We start from the raw sequence: 18,555 nt of genomic DNA, 5'->3' as shown, positions 1-18,555 counted from the left end.
ATACCTTTTCTCTCCTTAAACCAAACATCTCCTCTCAAAAGTAAAAGAGAATGTTGAGTTCAAGTGCATGTGGGCAGGTAGATGTGGTGATTGGTGCCTGTGGAATTTTTCTTCTGGTTTCTTTCACTTTTTTCAATCAACTAAAAAACAAGATTGTCATCTGAGAATAAACATGGGGGAGGAGAAGAGGGACGGAGAGTGACCTACACCAGTAGCTGTGTTGCTATAATTTATAAATTCCTGAGAGGGGAAAAAAGATTATCCTTCTCTTTTCTACAGGAAAAGAGGGTGATTGCTTACCAGAAAGCACCCAGCTGTTAGTAACAGAGTGTTCTTTAGCCCCTGGAGTAGTAGGGGAGTAAGTAAACACCTCCCACCAATTCCAGATGAGTCAACTCCCCAAGAAGAGGCAGCATGATGAGGGAGCATGTGTGGAGGTTTTGAACAGGGAAAAAGTACACATGGCATTTACAAGGCTTGTATAATTATAAAACATTACTGTTAAAAAGAAAGCCACCCTGTAGATAATAGTACAGGTTTTACACAGATTCCTTAAAATGTTCTTCAGGAAATGTCACCAACAGCTGTGTGACCAGGCCAATGTATTTACCCTGGTTCAAAGCTGGTTCCCTCCCAAGGAAAATGGGCATAATTATATGCGTATAGTGTTGCTGTGAATTAAGCCAGGTAACATGTGCTAAGCAAGTTTTATGGGGACTAGCACACAGTAAGCACTCAACAAATGTTAGTTCTTAATTCGAGAAAGTTTCTCTGGTACATAATTAAGACAAAGAAGAACTACAATGTTGGAAAACAAGATTTTTCTTGGATAGTAATCTTTTCCCCTTCTCTTCTACTTTATATCTCCAAATGCTTACATTTTAAACATGACTCTTTTTAAAATGGTATTTCATTATTGTGTTAGTTTCCTGTAGCTGCCATCACAAATTACTACAAACTTGGTGGCTTAAAACGGCAGAATTAAAATCAGCATCCCTGAGCTGAATTAAGGAGGCAGCAGGACCATGCTCCCTCTGGAGGCTGTAGGGAAGAATTTGTTCTTTGCCTCTTCCAGCTTCTGGTGGCTGCGGGCATTCCTTAGCTTGTGGCCACATCACTCTAATCATCAGCGCCAGCATCTTCAAATCTCTCTCTGCTCCATCTTCATGTTTTCTTCTCTGTGTGTGATCAAATCTCCCTCTGGCTTCTTCTTACAAGGATACATGTGATTGCACTTAGGGCCCACTTGGATAATCCAGGATAATCTCCTAATGTCAAGATCCATAACATCACATCTGCAAAATCTCTGTCTTATAAGAAAACATTCCAGGAATTAAGACTTTATATTTGGTTGGGAGGGCGTTGGCATTCCTCAACTTATTACAATCATGTTCTGCTAAAAGTGATCTGAAATAATATGGAAATACCTGTGATTAATTGAAAAAGAAATTGGAATAGTTCTACTTAAAAACAGAAAGAATTCATTTCATAGGTTATATGTTTTCACCATTTCAAACAAACCTTTCTAAAGTTTAAAAACTTTGCTGTACAACTTTATTGTTCTTGTTATTTCTTGAGGGGGTGGGGATGGGCTGGGAACCTTGAAGGTACTGGGGCCGAAGTTTGCTGTGCTCGAAAGAAAATCAAAATCTGACACCACAGGAGTTAATGTTTTTTAAAAATTCTTTTCAACTCCAGAGCCTCTGGAACAATCTATTCAGAACCTTTGAAATACAGCATAATGTCATCAGCAGAAGGGAGACACAGTGTGAAGGGTGGCTGATGTCCAAGGCTCGGTAGCAGATTTATGATTATTCTGCCACTTGAGGCAGCAAATTTAATAGGAGGTATAGAAAAAAAGGTTTCTTACTGACTTCCCTTGTGATGATGGAAATAACAGAACAGCCTAAGCTTAAGTGCTATTACATCTCTTCTGGAGACTTGGGCACAGGAGGCGAAGAGTGTGCTGTGGGGAAGGCGAACGTCCCAACAACTTTTGTATTTCACGCACCGAGGGACACTGGAGTGGATTATCCAAGAAAGGTGAGAGCTCCAAGGGCTGTAGGAGGTGAAGTGACCAGACCCTCAAAAGAGAAAGGTAGAGAGGAAAGTAAACACAGATTTTTATATTTTTCCCAAGAGAGTGGTAAAAAATAGAAGAAGACCATGACCTTCTTGTGCACAACACTCTTGATTATGAGGTTGGGTGAATCAGATGGGGGCCATGGCTCTGAAGGTAGCAACAGAGGACTGGCCCAACTCATTCTCACAGGTGAAGAGGAATTTCTGGGGGGATGCTGAGTGCCGAGGGACCAAGGGACATAAGACATCCAGTGTTGCTGACAGCTATGCATGCAGCGTGATGACCACCACCATGGACACAGGGTGAAGCCTCCTGCCACTTTTCCCATCTTGAGATTCTCATACAACAATGCTACGGAAAGGAAGGGACCTCCCCATGCCAAACGTGATTGGGATTGAACAATTTCCTAAGTGAGGGAATTTAGAAGAGGTTTTAAATTTATTAGGAAAACAAAAGAAGCAAAACAAAGTCATGTGACCTTTTTAGTGTTGTGTCTCATGTTCATACAGACATGTGACCAAAGTTACAAAACTGGGACAAAGAATAATTGCATTTAAGAAACTTAGTCTCCATATAAAGACAGAGCTTACAAGTTAACAAATAAGTTACAGGAAAATTAAAACTCTCTTAAAATATGACCTTGAAAAAAACAAGGATCAGAACAGGGTATACAAAATTTTTCTGTTGTGTTTAAAATAAGTAGAAATATATGTATATATGACTTTGCTTAAATATGCATAAAATATCTTTTGAAGGACTCACATGGCATTTACAAGGCTGGTTTCTTGCAGGGAGGGAAACTTGGTGGCTGGGGGACAAGGATGGGAGGGAGATGTTTCATGGCATGTGGGTATGCGAGCGGCAGTCAGACCTGCTCAGTTGCTAAAGAAGACTCACCGGACCCCAAATGGCAATGCTTGTTAATTTACAGTTTATTTCAGGAAAAATACTCAATTTAGTTACAAATTAAAGACAGGACATCACGGCCAAAGGATGCCACCCAGCAAGAAGTCTGAAGAGGCAGGTCCAAGGTCCAGTTTCCTCCCTCTATAGGGTCATATCAGACATGCTTTTCTCTCTTGAGTCAGGAACCACTGGGTATATGCAGAGAACAACTCTTGAACTGGGGCTATTACACCGTGCTGGTCAGGTAGGCATACTTCTTACTATGTAACCAAACCCAACAACAAGAGCCCATTGGAAGTGTACTGAGACTAGGTACAAGTGCCCCTGTTATCAAAAATGACACTGACAAGCTGGTACAAACTGCCCCCAAACCCCTCAGACCCATGGTTACAACATAACCCTGTGAATCAGTACCTTTCACTTCTTGACCAGGAACTGGTGTCATGCAAGTATGTGAGCCAAACAGTTCAGGCCAATTCCAGGACTGAGCGAATTAACCCTCATATTACAATGCACTTTGGTGACTTTTGAAATTTTAAGTAAGAGACTAAGAGAAGTATGAGACTGTGAGATGTCAGGGTTCAATCGGGGAAGCAAAGCACCATTATTATTATGGAATAAGAGAATAAGAACTTACACAATTGTGCAAGTATTTGGAAAAATAAGGATCTGAACAGAGGAACTGGTAGGTCAGAGAAAAGCACATGTGGGTGGGCAAGATGAAGTAAGGAAGGGAATCTGGGAAACCAGCACATCTAGCTGCTGTGGGACCTTGAAGGAGACTGGTGGAGAAGTCAGTAGAAGGTCAATTGCCTTGGGACTTTGCCTGTGCTATTCCTCTGCCTGGAACAGCCTTCTCTAATCCACCTGCCTTGTTCCATCACATCTTTCCTGTTTACTTAGATGTAACCTTCTCAGGCCACCAATTTAAAATTGCAACCCAATCTTCCCACACTTTTTTGTACTTGATTTTTCTTCATGCTACTTATATTTTAAAACACTCTATATTTTACTCATTTATTTTGTTTATTTTTCATCAGGATAGCAGGAATTTTAGTCTGCTTTGATTCCAGTTTTATCAGCTATGCCTGAGACATAGTAGGTACTCAGTAAATGCATGCTGGCTTTGGGAACAATGAAGTCATGCTGATTATTCTTGGCTAGCTTTATTTTCTTAGAGAAAAAAAGTATTTCCATATCCTCTTAAGAAAAATATAGCATGAATACTTATGATAAATTCTCTCGTCTGCATCTAAAGATATATAATTTGCCCCAGGTAGAAGTAATAATCATTTTAATCAGCCTGGCCACTTGGTTACATTTCTTTTAATCCCTAGATATGAAGTTCCAGAGACAATCTGATTCTGAGTTATAATTAGTACATTTTAGGATAACCAGTAGTCATAAAATAGTGATAGGTAGTGCAAGTCTCTTTTTGTTTGTTGGTTTTGACCCTCAGCTTTAAGGTTCCAAGCAAATAGAAGACAAATTGCTAAGTGAAAGAGAAGATTGAATAATTAAGGTTCGTTCTGAATAACTTGTCACATTGTCTCTGGGAAGCCGGGGATAATTTATAGAAGTGTCTCTTCTACAAATTAGGACATAGGCACATGGGGGTCTGTCAGTAATTCAGCAACAGGCTACAGAAGGGCTCAAATACTGCTGACCCATGACTTTATTTTTTTATACAACATTTGTATCATGGGATACATTTAACCTAGAGTTTAGATCAATGGCTTTTTGTGGGACAAGTTTTCATAGTGAAAAACTTGGGTATGCAGAAGTCAACTTGAACAACTCAACCTTTTACTTCTTCGCTGTGAGCTCAGGTGAAATCCACCCAGCACCCTCTTCTGATCTCTGTGTGTCCACCTGCAGTCCCCGCCACAAAGAGCTGGTGCTCCTCACCACGGCAGGCCAGGTGGACACAGTGGTTTGTTCTTTTGGAGACAATCTGTTCCCTTTGGTAACCTTGCAGGTCCCTCTTAGGGCCTGGGGAGCAAGCTGTGGAGGCAAGACCCTCTGTGCTTCACTCTCAGGCTCCCAAGACATGTCAGCCATCCCTGTGTCCCTCCCTGGCGGTGTGGCCTGGGGAGATTTGTTGAACTTCTGTCTTCAAGAGCCGGGTTAGTAAAGGAATTATGGGGCTTAAATTCTCTGGTTTCTTTTAGGCTCATAGTTAAAATCATCAGAGTAAATGATATTGCACTTCCCTTCTCATCCCTTCCCGTTTCCCATGTTTATACCAGGTTGATGAGAACACAATGAATAGCCTCTATACCTCCTCTAAAGCTTTTTATATTCCAAACTATCCCTTCCTCTTCCTTGACTCAGAGAAACTTCTAAATAGGGATACGGGGTGGGATCAAGGAGGAATGGATTCTGCCTCAGTATTTCCTTGCTTGTATATTCTGTTGTATACCAGGACAGTGGATGTCCTAGAAATTATACCATTGTATAATTTCTAGTTTCAAAAACTAGAAATTATGAAATTGGCATTTTCATTGTTGTTGTTGATGATTGCTCTGTGAACCAATTACTTCCTCATGGCCCAGTGTCTCACAATTTAACTGAAGGACATTGTGAAACAGTTGGTTTACTTCTCAAACAATCATTCCACCACAGTTTTTATTTAGAGTCTTTCTTTTTAATTCTGAAGTCAATTTGTCCACAGTTATGCTAGTCAGTTGTGAGCGTATTTAGAATCTTCTTAGGCATTTCTGTAGTGCTGTGCTCTACACTAAATACTGCAAAAATCTTTTGGTTGTTGTTGATTCAGAAGGGGATGTGGTGGTGAGTAGGGAGGAATCAACCCACAGAAATGGGACAATGGATCATGGAGATAAAATGAGTTTCTTCCTGAAATCTCATTTTGGTTGCCCGACTTAGAATTTTTCAGGTTGCTTCCCATAGAAGAAATAATGGAATCTTTTGTATTGACATCTAAAATTGTGAGGAAAGCTGGCTCTTAAATGAAAAGGTAGATCTGTACTTAACTGACTCTGTGACTGATTTTGTGCCTGATAGGTGGTGTGGTTAGACAGTCTTGGGGTCCAACCTTAGTTCTCTTTGTCCCTGGCATCGTGAACTTACTCAGAAATACTCGCATCTGAATGATAAGGATAATATTTCCATTTCAAATTTTTTCAAGCTATTTACATGAGATACTACATGTATCTAGAATGGAATGATTTAGTAGAGAAATATTCTCTTAGCTCGGGACATATGTTGTTTAAAAAATATTCAAACATTCACTTGAAGATTTCTAAAATCAGTTGTCTATGAAAACATGAGAAATGAAAAAGGAAAGTTAAAGACAACAACACCAAAACTGAGTGAGGCAAGGAAAGGGAGGACAACAGATTATTTTCCAGGTGTGAACCTGTTACCAAATCGGGTCCAGCTCCTCACTGCTCAAAAATCAATACTCAAGAGAGAGATGTTGGTAGAAAGGAAAGTTGCTTTTAATCAGAAGGCTGGCAATCTGGGGAGATGGTGGACTCAGTGTCCCCAAAAAACCACCTCCGAAGATTCTGCTCGACCATGAAAGTTTTAAAGGGAAAAAGGGAAGTCATCTCAGTTAATCGTTGAAATAGGGGATCAGACCCCTCGCCAGCCCCCATTGCATGCATCGACTTCTTGTGATCTTCCTCTAGATGTTACCTTGTTCACGGTTTGTTCACACAGTTTGTTCTCGAGATTACTGAAGGGGAAGTTAGGAAAGAGATCTGGTCATCTGTTAATTACTTATTCTTCATGTATATTTCTTTGATCTACAAAAAGAACTAACAAGTTAGACAAGGTATTGTGTGATTAAAAGATTTGAAAGATGTGCTTGGGCCAGAGATGAGTAGAGCATGGAGGGGCCTGGTTTAAAAGTTAGTTACAATGTAGCTCTGCTAAAGTGACAAGAAAAGAGACTTCCTGCTGAGGGCATTTTCCTGCAAAGAACTGCTTACAAAGCCAAAGAGTGAACTAGATTTGTTCATGCAAAATTGACAGTTATTCTTCTTATTCTACAAAGCTCTTTCTAATGTGCAGAATTTTTAAAAACATTATTTTATGTTTTAGGTAACTGTTCCCGTTTCAAAAAATAATATTTCATGCCCTGCTACACTTCAATTTTATAAAGCAGACCTCATAAATACATTATTATATCCCTCTTGGCTACTATGAGGAGAATTTTAAAGATCAGCTTTCTTACTAAAGATTGATACCTAAAATATAAAAACTAGAGTTGTTCAGATTTATTAAGACGGAGAAAGAACCAAGCTAGAAGACCTAAATGAGAGTGAAACATTTGTTTACTGAGTTATCCCATTAGTTCAGCAAACATTTAAGTAAGAAATATAATGGCAAGTATCCAATTTAACCGGCAGGCATATTAAAATTATAAGAGGCTTTCATAAAGTTTTTGCATACTAAGAGATCCACAATTTCCCTTGAATGGAATTGGAGACTAAAGACATACCAATACTCCCTCCTGCCCTCATTCTGAAGGTAATGTAAATTTTTTGGAGCAGGCTCTTTATCTAATTTATATTCAATCATTTGGAGTCAATAGTTTTTCAGTGAACATTTTCTTTTGTAGCATATGTCACTTCCAGTTCATGCTTTTTGGTTTGCATTAAAATTATTCTCTCTGTGATAAGAGGATTATTCTATCACCCACTGCAGATCTCAGAAATGATCAAAAGATAGAGATTCTCTCTGTAGTGACTTCCATATGCCTGTCCACTATACAGTATCTAGCACTCTACATCAGGGGGTTAGTGAGAGTTCATATAGCTCCTCCCATTTGTTTCTCAGCATGAAACCTCTTTCTAAGGGTGATCACAAACTTGCCTACACTGTATCTTTTCCAAATGCGGTGACATTTCAGGCAGGTAGATGTTATCTTCTCCTGGTTTCTGTAGAGGTATGAATTTTTCCCAATGTAATCATTTAGTAATTTCAATGGATATTTTAAAGAGGGATAAAAGTTTAAAACATGGGCTCAGATCACCAGATTAGACCCCAAATCAGAAGTTAACCCTAAAAAAAAGCTCTTTTTTTTTTTTAAGAGTGTTGACTCAGGTCAGACTTACCCATGGAAGTTTATCTGGGTTTCTTGGAATGAATCTTTTGTTCTCTTTTTGATATCACTTTTTATATACTTGAAAAACATAGAAACTTTGTTTAATTAGAGACAGATAATATAATATCAGCAAAGAGTTAATACTTGCAATTATAGAACAAAATACTGTTGATATATTAAAATGCTTATGTTCAAAATAAACCGCTTTGTCTCTATTGCTTCTCTGGCCAATCAAAGCATAATATTTCTAATTAATTACTTAGCTGCAAACATCAGGCCTATTTGCTTTTCCTTTTTTCATTCCTCATATATTGATCACTGTGGTAGACTGCTGCAATAACGGCCCCCAATGAATCATACTTTCCAGGACCTGTGTATAAGTATAGTCTGTCCTCATGAACTTAGGGCTTGGCCATGTGTCTTACTTTGGTTAGAGAGACATCAGCAAGTGTGACACAAGCAGAGGTTTGAGGAATGCTTGCTCCTTGGAACTTGACTGCTTGAAGGGCCTTGTGAAGAAGCAGGTCTAGCATGAGAGACATAACCAGGCATAAGAGTGAGGCACCTTAGACCAGTGAACTTCACTTGAGCCATCAGATAACTGCAGCCATGTGATTGACTCCAGGTAAAACCAACAGAAAGCCACCCAGCTGAGCCCAGCCCCAAATCCTAAGCCACAGAATCATGAATAAATAAAATGGTTGTCATTTTAAACTAATAAATTTTGGAGTAATTTATTACATGAGTTTAGATAACTGACACAGTCTTAGGGTAAATACTTGTCAAGAAAATTTTTTTCCTTTTTGAATGGGTATATGTCTTTAACACATTATAAATTAACACCCCATTGTAAGGTATAAATTCTCCAATTCATATGTATGGCAGTGATGAGAGAGTTCTGCTCGGTTCTCTTTTAAGAGAGAAATTGCTTCAAGGAAGGTGAGAGCTGCCAACTTCCAGCTGCTCCAAGTTCAAGATCGACAATCATTTTCTTGAAGCTTTCTCTGGGCTACTCCCAGTCAATGACTGAGCATAATCAAGATACTAGAGGCAGGCCATTTCTGTCCATTGTGGGGCTCCTCCAATGGGTATTCATTGCTCTGGAGCTCGCCATTGGCCTGGCCAACAATTTGAGCTGCACTAGAGCTGCTCCAATTGTCTTTCCTTCCCTCTCTTCTTCTATAGGCGTTAAGACCCGCATAGGATTTGAAAGGTCTTCCTGTTTGGGTCTTTTATATTTTATTCTTTACACACCTTTATTAATTAATTAATTTATTTTTGGCTGTGTTGGGTCTTCGTTTCTGTGCGAGGGCTTTCTCTAGTTGTGGCAAGCGGGGGCCACTCTTCATCACGGTGTGCAGGCCTCTCACTGTCGCGGCCTCTCTTGTTGTGGAGCACAGGCTCCAGACGTGCAGGCTCAGTAATTGTGGCTCACGGACCTAGTTGCTCCGCGGCATGTGGGATCTTCCCAGACCAGGGCTCGAACCCGTGTCCCCTGCATTAGCAGGCAGATTCTCAACCACTATGCCACCAGGGAAGCCCCTACACACCTTTAAAATGGTGTCATACTGTCTTCTATTTTTCTTGTGTTCTGAAGAAAATTCTATTGTCATTTTTTTTTTTCAAACTCAGTTCTTTGGCAGCAGACTTTAGGACATCCTAGATTTAAAAAGTAATTTGTTAAAGCATGCACAGAAGTGTAACAGTGAATAAAATATATTGGTTAGCATTTCAAACTTGTATAACCAATGAACACAGCCTAGGTATTTTGTTTTTTCATATTAATTTCAGTAACCTGACTCCACAGATATAGGCAGTATGTAACCAGAAAGTTGTAAGTAAACACAGATTATACATGATGATAATTTTTGTTCACAAATGTCATGTGTGAAGGTGCATGAATGAAAAGCATGCACAGATTATGACTGAACTGTTTTTTAAAATGCAAAAATGTAAAATGACATCTTGTAATTATAAAGAGATTGTCTATATACTTCAAAAATGAAATGTTGCTTATACCAGGTGTATGAGAGCTACAGGATTCAAGTGACAAGCAATAAGATCTCAAGAAATTAATACTGGTCAAAGAGAACAGGAATATTTGTACATTTCTCTGAAAATACATCCACTACTAGAATATGAAATATAGCAGGAACTTAGGGAAAAAGTTGGAAAATCTAAAGCCAATTACTTAATATTTCTTATTACCTAAACAACAGCATGACATTAAAAAAAACTGCACCTGTATTTAAATTGCCAGTCTCACGTGATTGTCATTTGAATTGTTGAGTTACTCCTCTATATGAAATGTCTTGTCTTTCTCTGGCTATTTTCTATATGTTATCTTTAATATTCTGCCGTTTGCTTACTATGTCTCTGGTTATATTTTCCTTTGAATTTATCTTGTTTGAGTCTCAGTGAACTCCTGGGACCTTTAAATTTATGTCTTTCACAAAAGTTGGGGAGTTTTGGGCCATTATCTTTTCAAATATATATATTTTTCTGGCCCATTCTCTCTGACTGGTAGCTATAGATGATGTATCTTGAGTACAAGGAACTGCTGTAGATAGGCCTTTAATAATGTTGTGGCGAGGTGTGTGTGGGGGGTGTGGTATAACTAAAACAAATCAGGATGAAATGAAAACCCAAGAAACAAGAAAAGAGAGGAAGAGAAAAAAAGAAAGGTATGACAAAAAATAAAAACATCATGGCTGAGGAAAGAAAATGTAACAGAACCCCAAATGCAGTTTTTAGTTTTCTAAGAGGATTGATAAAATAGGAAATATGTTGGATAATATATTAGTTGTATTGGAGTTGGAAGACTGCTGTTTACACATATCAAGATTTTTTTTTTCCCCAAAACAGTCATTTTGCTTTCTTGAATTTGATTTTTACTTAGAATTTCCCTCTTAAGTCAATATTTGTCAAAAGCCAACTAACCCATCAATACCTCATTAAACTAGACCTCCTCCAGGAGGTCTCCATGAAGCCAAGCTCCTCTATCAGAATAAGTCCTTTTATTTGCCCATTTTTCTGGTTTTTGCACTTATTTACGTGCTGCCTTTTTTGTCAGTTTATAGTGAAGGCCTTTTGTCTTTATCATCATCCTTTGTTTGAATTCCCAGTGACAATCATAATACTTCAGACAATTTTGTTTTCATTGAAGTCTCTCCCTTAAATATTAAACCCTAACTGAATTCAAAGGCAATGGATATATGACTTATTTACGTTTCTGTAATCTTCAAGCCTGGTCGGAGAAGAATAAGAAGAAATTTAGAAATAAGTCAAGTAGTTTACAAAAATATTTCACTGAAATTTCATACTCCCAAGATGAGATGCTATTTCTATGAAGAATCAACCCCCACTGATCTGTAGACTCCTCTGTGGTTGCACGGTAGGGTGCAAGTGGGGAATAAGGAGCATCTTCTTCAGTAGCACCTAAACATAGACATACTTTATGAAGGTCTAGCAGGAAATAATCCAAGAAAATGATGCAAGCAATTTTTTAAAAAGATCACAAAGGAGAAGGAATAGTATTATGAGGTTTCAGATAAATAATGCTAAAAAGAATGAGACATGTATGTGGGTAATTTATTTTCTGAATGCTATGAATGAAATTCCCATGTTCAAAGCCCAAACTCTAAAGTCTGGTTAGGTCATAATAAATCATTTTAAATCCAGAAAACCACATGACCTTTCTGCACTCAAGACAACAGCTTAGGTTTACCTCCTCACCACCATGCTCTTTATTACCATTTGATGTCTAACAGGAGCTATTTTTGTTTTCTATTGCTATCCTGCTCTTCCTTCTTTCTATTTTATTCTTGACAGTAGATCCTGGCTTAAGACTATGTAGAAGCATCTCTTCTATGACTGTTGAGGTCTTGAGCTCCCATCTAATCACTACCATCATTGTCATCAGTCACGTATTAAGTCTTTATGTTGTGTAAGGTCCTGGGGATTTGAGATACATCATCTATATATTGGTATTCATGTACTATACCAGTGATAATTAATGACGTAGGTAGTAATTTACTCAGAAGTTTAGGAAAAGTAAGTCTTAGCTAAGTAAAAGGAAGGGAAATCACTCTGGAAGAGAAAAATGGGAAAAAATGCCAATAAACATGCAGAGACCAATTCCATGGAAGTAAATTGTGCACACAGAGGAGTAAGGGAAGATACCCTTGAAATATATTTTAAGGCAATATTTTATGGAGGTTTGAATGTCAAGAAAAGAAGTGTGGATTTTATCCTGCAATGGGGAAATAATTAAATGTTTATTGGGAGGCCACAATTTTATTTATTTACCGTGTATTGAATACAACATAGAACTAAATGCCTGGAATAGAAAAGGAAGAGATGCATTACCTTCCAAAGGAACCGTGCATGGCAGAGGGTGAGAAATTGCCACAGAGAAATAACAATATGTGTATAGAAAAATGTATGAATATGTTTTCCTCAGGTAGGTCAGAGAAATGGAAGTGTATTTTTTTTCTACTTAAGAGGAAACATATCAGACAAGGGAATTATAAATAGGATTTCTTTAACCTAACCAAGAAGGAGATAAAGGCAATTTCAACTGGAAAGAACACTGAGCTAAATGACAGAATCCTGGAAGGTCAGGAAATGCTGAGTACAATATGATTGGAGCTCCATAAAAAGAGCTGACTTTCTGCACTAAACATTACTTCTACAATATTTTGAAAGAGTTAATGGACTTGAAACATTGGAGAGAAAATAATTTATTACAAAAATCACAAGCAAATATTTGGCTCAACACTCTACAAACATAGAGTAGAATTAACTTAAGTAAATATACAACTACTGTTGAACTTAATATAATATGAAATAAGTTATTTTTTAACATCTTTATTGGAGTATAATTGCTTTACAATGGTGTGTTAGTTTCTGCTTTATAACAAAGTGAATCAGTTATACATATACATATGTTCCCATATCTCTTCCCTCTTGCATCTCCCTCCCTCCCACCTTCCCTATCCCACACCTCTAGGTGGTTATTGTTAATGTACATTCTATGTGTCTGGCTCCCTGCTGAGCACTTCATATTGATTTACATTCTGAGCTAGCTGGTAGACTGAAAGCTATTTCATTCTTTCAATAAATATTTATTGAGAACTTACTATGTGCTGGGCTCTCTAAGGGGAACATCAGTGAACAAAACAGGAAAAACTCCCATTCATGGTGATGCTTATGTACTTGATGGCACCATCTTCCTCACTGTTGTACCCTAAAGGCTACACACAATGCTTAGTGCAAGAAAGTTTCACATGCACATCTAGCCAAGATTATCTGGGGCATACCTGGGGTCAAAAAGTTGGGTTTATCATTAGTTGCAGTGAGGAAGCCTGCACATCACGGGAAACATTGAGACATCTTGGTAAAAGAGTGAGTTCTTCTAAAAAGGATCTCCTATGGGATTGGAGTTTGTGCTGGGTGATTTGGGAGAACGTTCAAGGAAGCAAGTATTTTCTCTATATTAGAAACTGTCAGAAAAAGGACAATTCTATGACTGGGAATAATAAGTCTTATCTAGGAGGGAAGACTAGAGCCAGGTTAAAGCTGTAATTGAAAAAAATGGAAAAGAGATAGTCGTTACTCATATTAGGTAGGAGAGAGGGATATTTGGCAGTTGGATATTTATTGTAGCTTCCACAATGACCTGGTTTTTGTTTATGCTGGGACAAAATGATGAGTGGTCTTGTTCTTTGTTTCACTTCATCATGGTTGCAGAATGACCTTGTCTGATGTTGGTGTCCTGTGAAATTATTTATTTCCAAAAGGAGAACAACATGGCAGAGCCGTGAGGACCAGACCAGCTCCTAACAACACCAAGACTTAGCAGTCAGGATATCAGGAGTGTTCTTCTCTTAGAATTAACTGATCAACCACAATGTTATGAGACAAGAAATCAACTACAAGAAGAAAACTGCAAAAAAACAAACACATGGATGCTAATAATAGGCTGCTAAACAGTAATAATTCACTGAAGAAATCAAAGAAGAAATAAGAAAACTACCTGAAGACAAATGAAAATGAAAACACAATGATCCAAAACCTATGGAATGCAGCAAAAGAAGTTTTAAGAGGGAAGTTTATAGTGATACAAGCTTACCTAAGGAAACAAGAAAAATGTCAAATAAACAACCTAACCTTACAACTAAAGTAACTAGAAAAAGAACAGAACAAACAAAACCCATGGTGAGTAGAAGGAAAGAAATCATGAAGATCAGAGAGGAAATGAACTAAACAGAGATAAAAGATTAGAAAAGATCAATGAAACTTAGATCTGGTTCTTTGAAAAGATAAAAAAAAATTGATAAACCTTTAGCCAGACTCATGAAAACAAAAAAACAACAAACAAAAAAACAACAGAGAGAGAGAGAGCCCAAATCAATACAATCAGAAAGGAAAAAGAGAAGTTACAAGTGACACCACAGAAAAATCATAAGAGATTACTGGGTACAATTATATGCCAATATAGTGGACAATGGAGAAGTAATGGACAAATTCCTAGAAATGTACAATCTCCCAAGACTGAACCGGGAACAAACAGAAAATAAAAATAGACCAATTATCAGTAATGAAATTGAATCACAAATTAAAAAAAAAAAAACTCCCAGTAAACAAAAGTTCAGAACCAGGTGGTGTCACAGATGAATTCTACCAAACATTTAGAAAAGAGTCAACACCTATCCTTCTCAAACACTTCTAAACTCATTCTACAAGGCCAACATCAGTCTGATACCAAAACCAAAGATATCACAAAACAGAAAATTACAGGCCCATAACACTGATGAACATAAATGCAAATATCCTCAACGAAATGCAATTGAATTCAACAGTACATTAAAAGGATCATACACCTGGATGTAATGGTATTTATCCCAGGGATGCAAAGATGTTTCAGTATTCACAAACCAAACAATGTGATACACCACATTAACGTATTGAAGAATAAAACGCATATGATTACCTCAGTAGGTGCAGAAAAGAATTTGAAAAAATTCAGCATTTAGTTATAATGAAAATTCTTAACAATGTAAGGGAACACACCTCAACATAATGAAGACCATATATGACAGCTAACTCAATAGTGAAAAGCTGAAAGCATTTTCTGTAAGATCAGAAACAAGACAGGGATGCCCACTCTTGCCACTTTAATTCAACATAGTATTATAAGACTCAGACAAAGCAATCAGACAGAGAAAATAAATAAATTTAATCCAAATTGAAAAGGAAGTAGTAAAACAGTCACTCTTTGCAGATGACATGATACTATACATAGAAAATCCTAAAAGCACCACCAAAAAACTACTATAACTCATCAATGAATTAGGTAAAAATGCAGGATACAGAATTAATATACAGAAATTTGTTGCATTTCTATAAACTAACAATGAAATATCAGAAAGAGAAAATTTAAAAAAATCACATTTATAATTGCATCAAAAGAATAAAATATCTAGGAATAAAACCTGTACTCAGAAAATTCTAAGACACTGATGAAAGAAATTAAGGACAGCACAAACAGATGGAAATATATATGGTGTTCTTGGATTGGAAGAATTAAATGATTAAAATGAGCATACTAACCAAGGCAATCTACAGATTCGGTGTAATCCTTATCAAAATACCAATAACGTTTTTCAGAGAACTAAAACAAGAAATTCTGAAATTTGTATGGAACGACAAAAGACACTGAATATCTAAAACAATCTTGAGAAAGGAGAACAAAGCTGAAGGTATCACAATCCCTGATTTCAAACTATACTACAAAGCTATAGTCATCAAAACAGTATGGTACTAGCACAGAAAAACAGACACATAGATCAGTGAAACAGAAGAGAGAACCCAGAAATGAACCCACACATATATGAACAATTAATCTATAACAAAAGAGACAAGAATATACAATGGGGAATAAACTTCTTCAATAAATGGTGTTGGGAAAACTGGAAAGCTATGTGCAAAATAATCATACTGGATTCTTATCTCACACTATATACAAAGATAAACTCAAAATGCATTAAACACTTAAATGTAAGTCCTGAAATCATAAAACACCTAGAAGAAAATATAGGCAGTACTCTCTTTGACACTGGTCTTAGAAATATTTTTTTTGGATATGTGTCTTTAGGCAAAGGAAACAAAAGCAAAAATAAACAAATGGGACTATATCAAACTAAAAAGCTTTTGCACAGTGAAGGAAACTATTGATAAAATGAAGAGGACACCCACTGAATGGGGGAAGATATTTGAAAATGATACATCAAATAAGGGGTTAATATTCAAAAGATACCAAGAACTCATACAACTCAATACCAAAAAGGTAAACAATCCCATTAAAAAATAGACAGAGGATCTGAAAAGACTTTTCTCCAGAGAAGACATACAGATGGCCAACAGGCACACGAAAAGATGCTCAACTTCACTAATCATCAGGGAAACACAAATTAAAACCACAGTGAGACTTCACATCATATCTGCCAGAAAGACATCTGATAGATGTCTTTTTATCTGACGTTACATCTATCTTTTTATTATAAAAAAGACAATAAATGACGTGTTGGCAAGGATGAGGAGAAAAGGGAATCCTCGTGCACTGTTGGTGGGAATGTAGATTGGTGCAGCCACTATGGAAAACAGTATGGAGATTTCTCAAAAAATTAAAAATAGAACTAGCGTATGATCCAGCAATTCCACTCTGGGATATTTATCTGAAGAAAATGAAAACAGTAATTAGAAATGACATATGCACCCTTGTGTTCATTACAGCATTATTTACAATAGCCAAGATATGGAAGGAACCTAAGTGCCCACCAATAAATGAATGGATAAAGAAGATATGGTACATACATATAATGAATATTAGCCATAAAAAAAGAAGGAAATCTTGCCATTTGTGACAACTTGGTGGACCTAGATGGTATTATGCTAAATGAAATAATTCAGACCGAGAAAGACAAATACTGTATGATTTCACTTATATGTGGAATCTAAAAAACAAAACAAAGAAACAAACATAACAAAACAGTAACAGAGCCATAGATACAGAGAACAAACAGGTGGTTGCCGGAAGGGAGGGAGGTGGAGAAATGAGAGAAATAGGTGAGGGAGACTAAGAGGTACAAACTTCCAGTTGCAAAATAAATGTCATGGGTATAAAATGCACAGTATGGGGAATATTGTCAATAACTACATGATATCTTCTTTGATGGCATACGGAAACTAGACTTATTGTGGTGATCATTTCGAAATGCACAGAAATATTGAAGCACTATGTTGTGTAACAAAAACTAATGTAGTGCTGTAGGTCAATTACACTGCAAAACCAAACAAGCTCATAGTAAAAGAGATCAGATTTGTGGTTACCAAATGTGGGTGTTGGGGGCAGGGGGGAATTGAATGAAGGCAGTCAAAAGATACAATCTTCCATTTATAAGATAAATAAGTACTAGGGATGGAATGTACAGCATGATGAATGGAATTGACACCGCCATGTGTTATATATGACAGTGTTTAGGAGAGTAAATCCTAAGAGTTCTCATCACAAGAAGAAACCTGTTTCTGTTTATTTAACCTTGTATCTGTATGAGATGATGGATGTTCATGCAACCGATTGCGATAATCATTTCATGATTATATAAGTCAAATCATTACACTGTACATCTTAAACTTATGAAGTGCTGTATGTCATTTATATCTCAATGAAACTGGAAGAAAAATATAAAGGGGAAATAAAGAATTAACTGTTTAATTAGTTAAGATCTGATGTAACCATTCCCAAATTCCTATCCCCTCACCACATGGGAAATGGTACCCTTTTCTAGCCCAGTTTAGTTTCATACCAGATGTTGCTATTTTCCAGGTTCACATTGTCTCTGGACTCCTTGCTGGTTCTAGATGGACTTGTTGCCTTCCAGATGTATTGCTACAAAAATAGTAATAGTAAGAGGGGTGCTGGTAATAAGTCTCATCTTACAGACTAAAAGATTTTTCTGGAGTGATTTTTCTTTTTGGCAGTTTCAGTTCTTCTCCATCTAATGTTGAGACCATTGCTATCACTATTTTATTTTCAGGTTTTGTTTTGGCATTTTCTCATTTGTGTTCTGTACTCCTGAGAAGATGTTTGCTTTGTCCTCCTCAAGGCAAAAAGCTTTTTATTTTCTTGTTTTCTTTGTGCATTCGCCCACTCTGGCACATGCTGAGATCCCACAAACCTAAGATGTTCCAAGTCTACCCTCCCACTGGGGCTGCTGGCCCAGGTGAGGTATAGGACCTCCTGCCTGGGGAAATCCCCACACTACGTTGATTAGGTCATCACAGGATTGGTGACATCACTGGCCCTTCTCACTCAGTCACCCCTCATGGCTCTATTAGCAAGAACTGAGAGCACACGTGTCCACTAGTGAGGCTTCCTGCTAAGTGGCTTCACATCCCGCTGGTTTTTTCTCACTTAACTTCCCAG

The sequence above is a fragment of the Balaenoptera musculus genome, chromosome 7 (genome assembly GCF_009873245.2).
Source record: "Balaenoptera musculus isolate JJ_BM4_2016_0621 chromosome 7, mBalMus1.pri.v3, whole genome shotgun sequence".
In the NCBI taxonomy this organism is placed as follows: Eukaryota; Metazoa; Chordata; class Mammalia; order Artiodactyla; family Balaenopteridae; genus Balaenoptera; species Balaenoptera musculus.
This window is presented reverse-complemented; position numbering follows the sequence as displayed.